Source organism: Mus caroli, chromosome 13 (genome assembly GCF_900094665.2).
Source record: "Mus caroli chromosome 13, CAROLI_EIJ_v1.1, whole genome shotgun sequence".
NCBI classification, from domain to species: domain Eukaryota; kingdom Metazoa; phylum Chordata; class Mammalia; order Rodentia; family Muridae; genus Mus; species Mus caroli.
This window is the reverse complement of record NC_034582.1, coordinates 46,369,055-46,374,733: the sequence shown is the minus strand read 5'-3', so window position 1 is coordinate 46,374,733 and position 5,679 is coordinate 46,369,055.

The window sequence follows — 5,679 nt, the reverse complement described above, 5'->3', positions numbered from 1 at the left end:
GGCTGCAGAATGATGTACATCTGTTGATGGAGTTCTTACTAAGCACTCGACAGTGAAGGCAAGAGGACCAAAAGTTTAAGATCATCCTTGGTTATATATATAAGGCTATCCTGGGAGACATCGTTTTTTTTTTTTTTTTTTTTTTTTAAAGTGCTGCTCACTGCTGGAGTTATCATTTTTTTTTCTAAGTAATTTTACAGTCAAGGCTTAAAAGAATACAAAGAGAAAAACAATTCTTTTCATGTATTCTGATATTTATCATTTCAAAACCTAAAGTTTCTAAAATTCTTTCAGATCTGAAACTTCAGGGTCATCAAACATTTTAGAAGGCTGGTCTTCTGTGTGACTTCTTGTGGTCCCCACCCCCACCCCCAATTGAAAGCTCTGCCTTGCTTTTTTCAAGGTATGTTCCCGAGTCTCACTACTAAAACCACTAATTAAGTGTAAACTGGGATTTGTGGTGTTTACTCTTGTCATTAGTCTGCACCTTGCTGAGGAGCCAAACACTGTTTATGAGAACAGTCCCTAGCCCACACCTCTCCTGGCCCTTTGTTTACTTCCATCTCTATGGAGGGTTTTTGTTTTGTTTTTTTGTTTTTTTTTTGTTTTTTAGGTTTTTTTGTTTAACAGCTACAGGCCTGCGTGAGGGATTTTTAAATTATATTTTATACTGTGAGTTTTCATTCCCACTTTTTCTAGAAAGTTGCCTATTTTGCTCAAAAGCATAAAACTGTTGATAACCTTCTCATAACTATTAAATACTTCATCCACAATGGGACCCTCCTTAAATGGTTTCTGTATTCCTTTTTAGAATTATGTATGTGTGAGGACATGACTGTAGGTGCCAGGGGAGGCCAGAGGGCTCTTAGAGGCCTCCTTGGAACTGGACTACAGGTACTGTAGACACCGGAATGCAGGGGGCTGGGAACGGAAAGCTGTTACTCAGCAACAGTACGTACTACGCACCCTTATCCAGAGCCACTTCAGTCACTCTCTCGTTCCCCACTGCAGAAGCTGGGCACTGAACCTAGATCACTCACGCTTGGGCTACTGAGACAAGTCTTACTATGTAGCTTAGGCAGGCCTTGACTCCAAGATCTTCCTGTTTCAGCCTCCCCAGTGCTTGGGTGGCCGCAAGCCAGACTATGGTCTCTTTGAAACAACCAACCTAGCCTGGCTGTGCCTTGTCAAGTCACCCTGTTGGCTCTCCTTTAGTTTTTAGCTAAGACCTGTGTCAGTCCCAAGTGTCTTTCTGCTCTTTTGGGCTTACATAAGGCCTTGTGTTCCTACTGAAAGATCACAAATCTTGATGAAAATATTTGCTGGATTTAAGGTATTTTGCAGCTTTTGTGATTGTTTTCCTTTTATCAGCCTTTCAAAGAACAAGCTTTCAAAGAGCTGAAATTTAAAGGTTGGGTCGCTTTTTGGATGGCTGTTAATAGGCATGAAGCGTGAAGGACATGAGAGTCCATGCACGGCATGACAACGGACCCTTTTGGGTTGGCTGCTCTGAACCTTCTGTGCTATGAAGAAAGAAGAAGAAAAATAAAAAGCTTGGTTCTACCAGTTTGATGACAGGACACTCATCTACTGCCTTCTTGTGGAGGTCAGAGGACAACTTGCAGGAGTCTGTTCTCTCCTTCCACATGGACCGACCTGCTGTCAGGATTACACGGCAAGAGCCTCCGCCACCAGCCAGCTTTTTAAGACTCTGGTCAGCTGGAGAGAACTCCCTTCTAACTTAGCTTTTTTCCAGGGTTTATCCCAGATGCTAGATCTCACCAAAGGTGCTTTCTCCCTTTCCAGATGAGCTGAGCCTTCTGTTCCCTTATGTTATCTATTATGCACTACCTGTTTTTCTATTGTTAGATTCGCCTCACTTAACTGTGTACCGTGCCTTCCTGTAGATCATTGTTCATGACATTACCGCCACTATTCCTGGGGAGTGACCTGCAGTTTTCATGTAATATTTTGTCTGGATATGGTATAACTGGGGTAACACTGGCTTCAGAAGACTCAGTAAGTGTACTCTGTTTCCTTATTAATGAAATATTTGAGGTAATTAACTTTTAGTCGTTTATTCTGCCTATCAGTCTGGAGGCTTCAGGACCAAGAAGCCCGGCTTACTTGTCTCTATAAGGCAGTACACCCTCCTTTTCTGTATCCACAACTCATCAGTAAAACCGTCATGAGTCAAGTCCGAATTCTTATTACAGGAATCCCTTTCCTTCCACTTTTAAATTGCGCGTATGGGTGTTTTGTCTGCATGTACCATTAGTGTGCAGTACCTACAGATGACAGCTCTCTCCCAGACTGAATTGCAGAGGGGTTTGAGTTACCATGTGAACACTGGGAATCGAACCGGAGTCCTCTAGAAGAGCCAGAACTCTTAAGCACTCTAAGCCTTCTCTTCAGGCTCATAGTTAAAGGGATCTTTAAAAAAAAAAAAAAAGATTTACTTATTATTATTATACATAAGTACACTGTAGCTGTCTTCAGATGTGCCAGAAGAGGGCATCAGATCTCATTACAGATGGTTGTGAGCCACCATGTGGTTGCTGGGATTTGAACTCAGGACCTTCGGATGAGCAGTCAGTGCTCTTACCTGCTGAGCCATCTCGCCAGCCCCATACAGGAATCTTTTCATGATTACTTATTACAGTCTGTAATAAGAACACCCCACCCCCCACACACACCAAGGAGTTTAACATTAAGGGGGACTGGGATGTAGCTGGTAATGTTTTCCTAGGGAACACTGGGCCCTGGGACCCTATGACCCAGCATGGGGACTCACTCATGTGGCTCAGGCTGTTTAGAGCAAGTGAGCTGGTGCTATACCTCACAACTACAGCCCAAATGCCTGATAAAAGGCTCAGCAGAGAAAGTGCTTGCACGCAAGAACCCAAGTTATCCTCAGAATCCAAACAAGATTGTTTTATAACACAGGATTCTTCCTCAGTATTGAGACAGGCTGACTCCATGACAGGCTTCAAATTGGCGGTTCTGGAGACTAGGCCTAAAATCTGTTTCCAAGAACTGGGCAAGTCCAGGCCTCAGAAACTGCCCAGCCACCTGTCCTGAGGCAAGGACAATGGGTCAACAGCAGTTTCCAGATGGCCCCAGCAACAGTTTGCAGCACTCCATGCCTCAGCAATGGTTCTGGAATGTCCCTAGAGACAGAGCCAGCAGATTAAGATAGAGGTCACCTATCCCCTCCCTGGAATTCCCCTAATGTGCTTTAAATCGGGCCTGTGAGCTCACTCGGGTGCCTCTATCTTGGAAGATGGTAGACCCCAGCATGCTGAACTGACTTCTGCAGAATAAAGCATTCTTTGCTTTTGTATACTACTTGAGCCCAAGGTATCATTCTTTGGCAAATCATGAACCCTTACAGTATTGCCTTTAAAAACCATCAAAGGGGTTCCCGATTGCTCAGCCTTAAGAATGCCTGATGTTCTCATAGAGGACTGCAGTTCTGTTTCGAGCACTCACATCAGGCAGTTCACAATCCCCATAACTCTAGCTTCAAGGGATTCCCACTGGCTTCCTTGAGCACTTATAAGCACACAAGTACACTCTCTTGCACTCACTCACACCCCTTTAAAAAAAGCACAAAATTATGCTTAAGTGATTTTTTTTTAAAGATTTATTTTATGCATGAGTACACTGTAGCTGTCTTCAGACACACCAGAAGAGGGCATCAGATCCCACTACAGATGGTTGTGAGCCACCATGTGGTTACTGGGAATTGAACTCAGGACCTCTGAAGAGTAATCAGTGCTCTTAGCCTCTGAGCCATCTCTCCAGCCCTGCTTAAGTGATTCTTAACTAAGAATTTTTAGTGTTAACAAAGTTGTACAGAAAACAAAACAAAACAACAACAACAACAACAAAAAAAACAACCACCACCACCACCAAAAAAAGCTGGGCGTGGTGGCATACTCCTTTAATCCCAGCACTCAGGAGGCTCAGGCAGGCGGATTTCTGAGTTCAAGGCCAGCCTAGTCTACAAAGTGAGTTCCAGGACAGCCAGGGCTACACAGAAAAACCCTGTCTCGAAAAACAAAACAAAAAAACAAAAAAAAGAGAAAGTTGTACATACATCATTTTCAACTTAAAAACTCTTATTACAAAGGAATCTCTTTTCTTGGGGGGAAATAATTGTCTCAGATGAACAAATTGTGTTTATTGGAGGCCCCTAATATTAACTGTGAAAAGAAAATTTAACTCAGTTTAGAACTAGGCCACCATATAGATGAATTCAAAGCTACTGTTCTTTCTACAGTGTAAAGAAAACATCAACACAGCCCTGGCTCACTGAAGCCCCACGTTAACAGCTTCGTTCCTCAAGATATATTAACCTTTTCACAATGAGTTGGATGAAATCTCACAGTATCCCCATCAAAACCGTCAAGCTAGCATTTCCTCACAGGTAGGGGGGAGGAGGAGGAACAAGGATTAGGCTGAACACAGTAGCGTACCTTCAATCCTAGTACAGAGAGGCTGAGGCAGGGGGATAGTCTCTCAAACCAGATTGGGATACACAGTAAGAACCTGTATCCAAAAAAAAAAAAAAAAAGGTAGTTTGTCCAGTCACCTTGAATATGGCACCTAGAAAAAAAACAAAAACACCCAGCACCTTACTCTTCAGCCCCACTTGGATACTATAAAATCAGGGATGAGGAATTGGGGGCCAGCAAGCTGTTGTGGTGGGTCAAAGTGCTCCCCACTCAAGCATGGACCTGAGCTTGGACTTCTAGAACCTATGAATGAATGAATGAATGAATGAACGAACGAACGAACACTGGGTACAGCATTATAACCGCTGTGCTGGGAGATGCCAATAGGTAGGTCCCAGAAGCCTGTTGCAACAGTAAATCCCATTCAGCAAGTTAATGTATCAAAACCCAAAGCCAGACTGTGAGGTGGGCCAAGTGAGATTCCCTCATGGGCTCTAACATTTGAATACATGCTCTCTGGTTAGTGGCACTATATTAGAGTGGGTAGTGGGTAGGTTTAGGAGGTGTGGCCTTGTTGGAGGAAGTATGTCACTGGAGATGGGCTTGGAGGTTTAAGAACCACACTCTATTCCCCATTGCTTGCTGCTCCAGGCACCACGCAGTGACCCTGCCATGTGATGAACTCTTGACACCCTGGAACCCTAACCCCAAACAAACCCCTTCCTTCTAGAATTTGCCTTGGTCATGGTGCTTTATCACAGCAAGAGAAAAGTAACTAAGAAACTGGTACCAGGATCAGAGTCCTTGTGGGAAAGCCCTCACCATGCTGGCTTCTGGGTGAAATGTAGAAGACTCTGTCTGGCACTTTGCACTAGAAAAATGGCTGAAGGCTGTAGGCAGAGCTCAATGGGGAATATCCTAACCCAAGCCTGGACGACATTAGTCCTGAGCATCCGGAGGTTTCAGAGGGGAGCAACATCAGCAACGAGGCTGACGCCATTCTTATATTTTGGCAAAAAATGTGGTTTCTTTCTACCCATGTCCTTCATGAAAGACACACAAATAAAGGGGTTGTGCAGTCCTCCTCCACGGTATCAGAGAGCCACTGAGGCCCTCCCCCATACACTTTAAAAAAGAAACTTCCACATCCTATAGACAGAAATGAGAATTTGGGGATTTTTCTGATAGTCAGGGGATGGACTGGAAGCACCCATGTTTC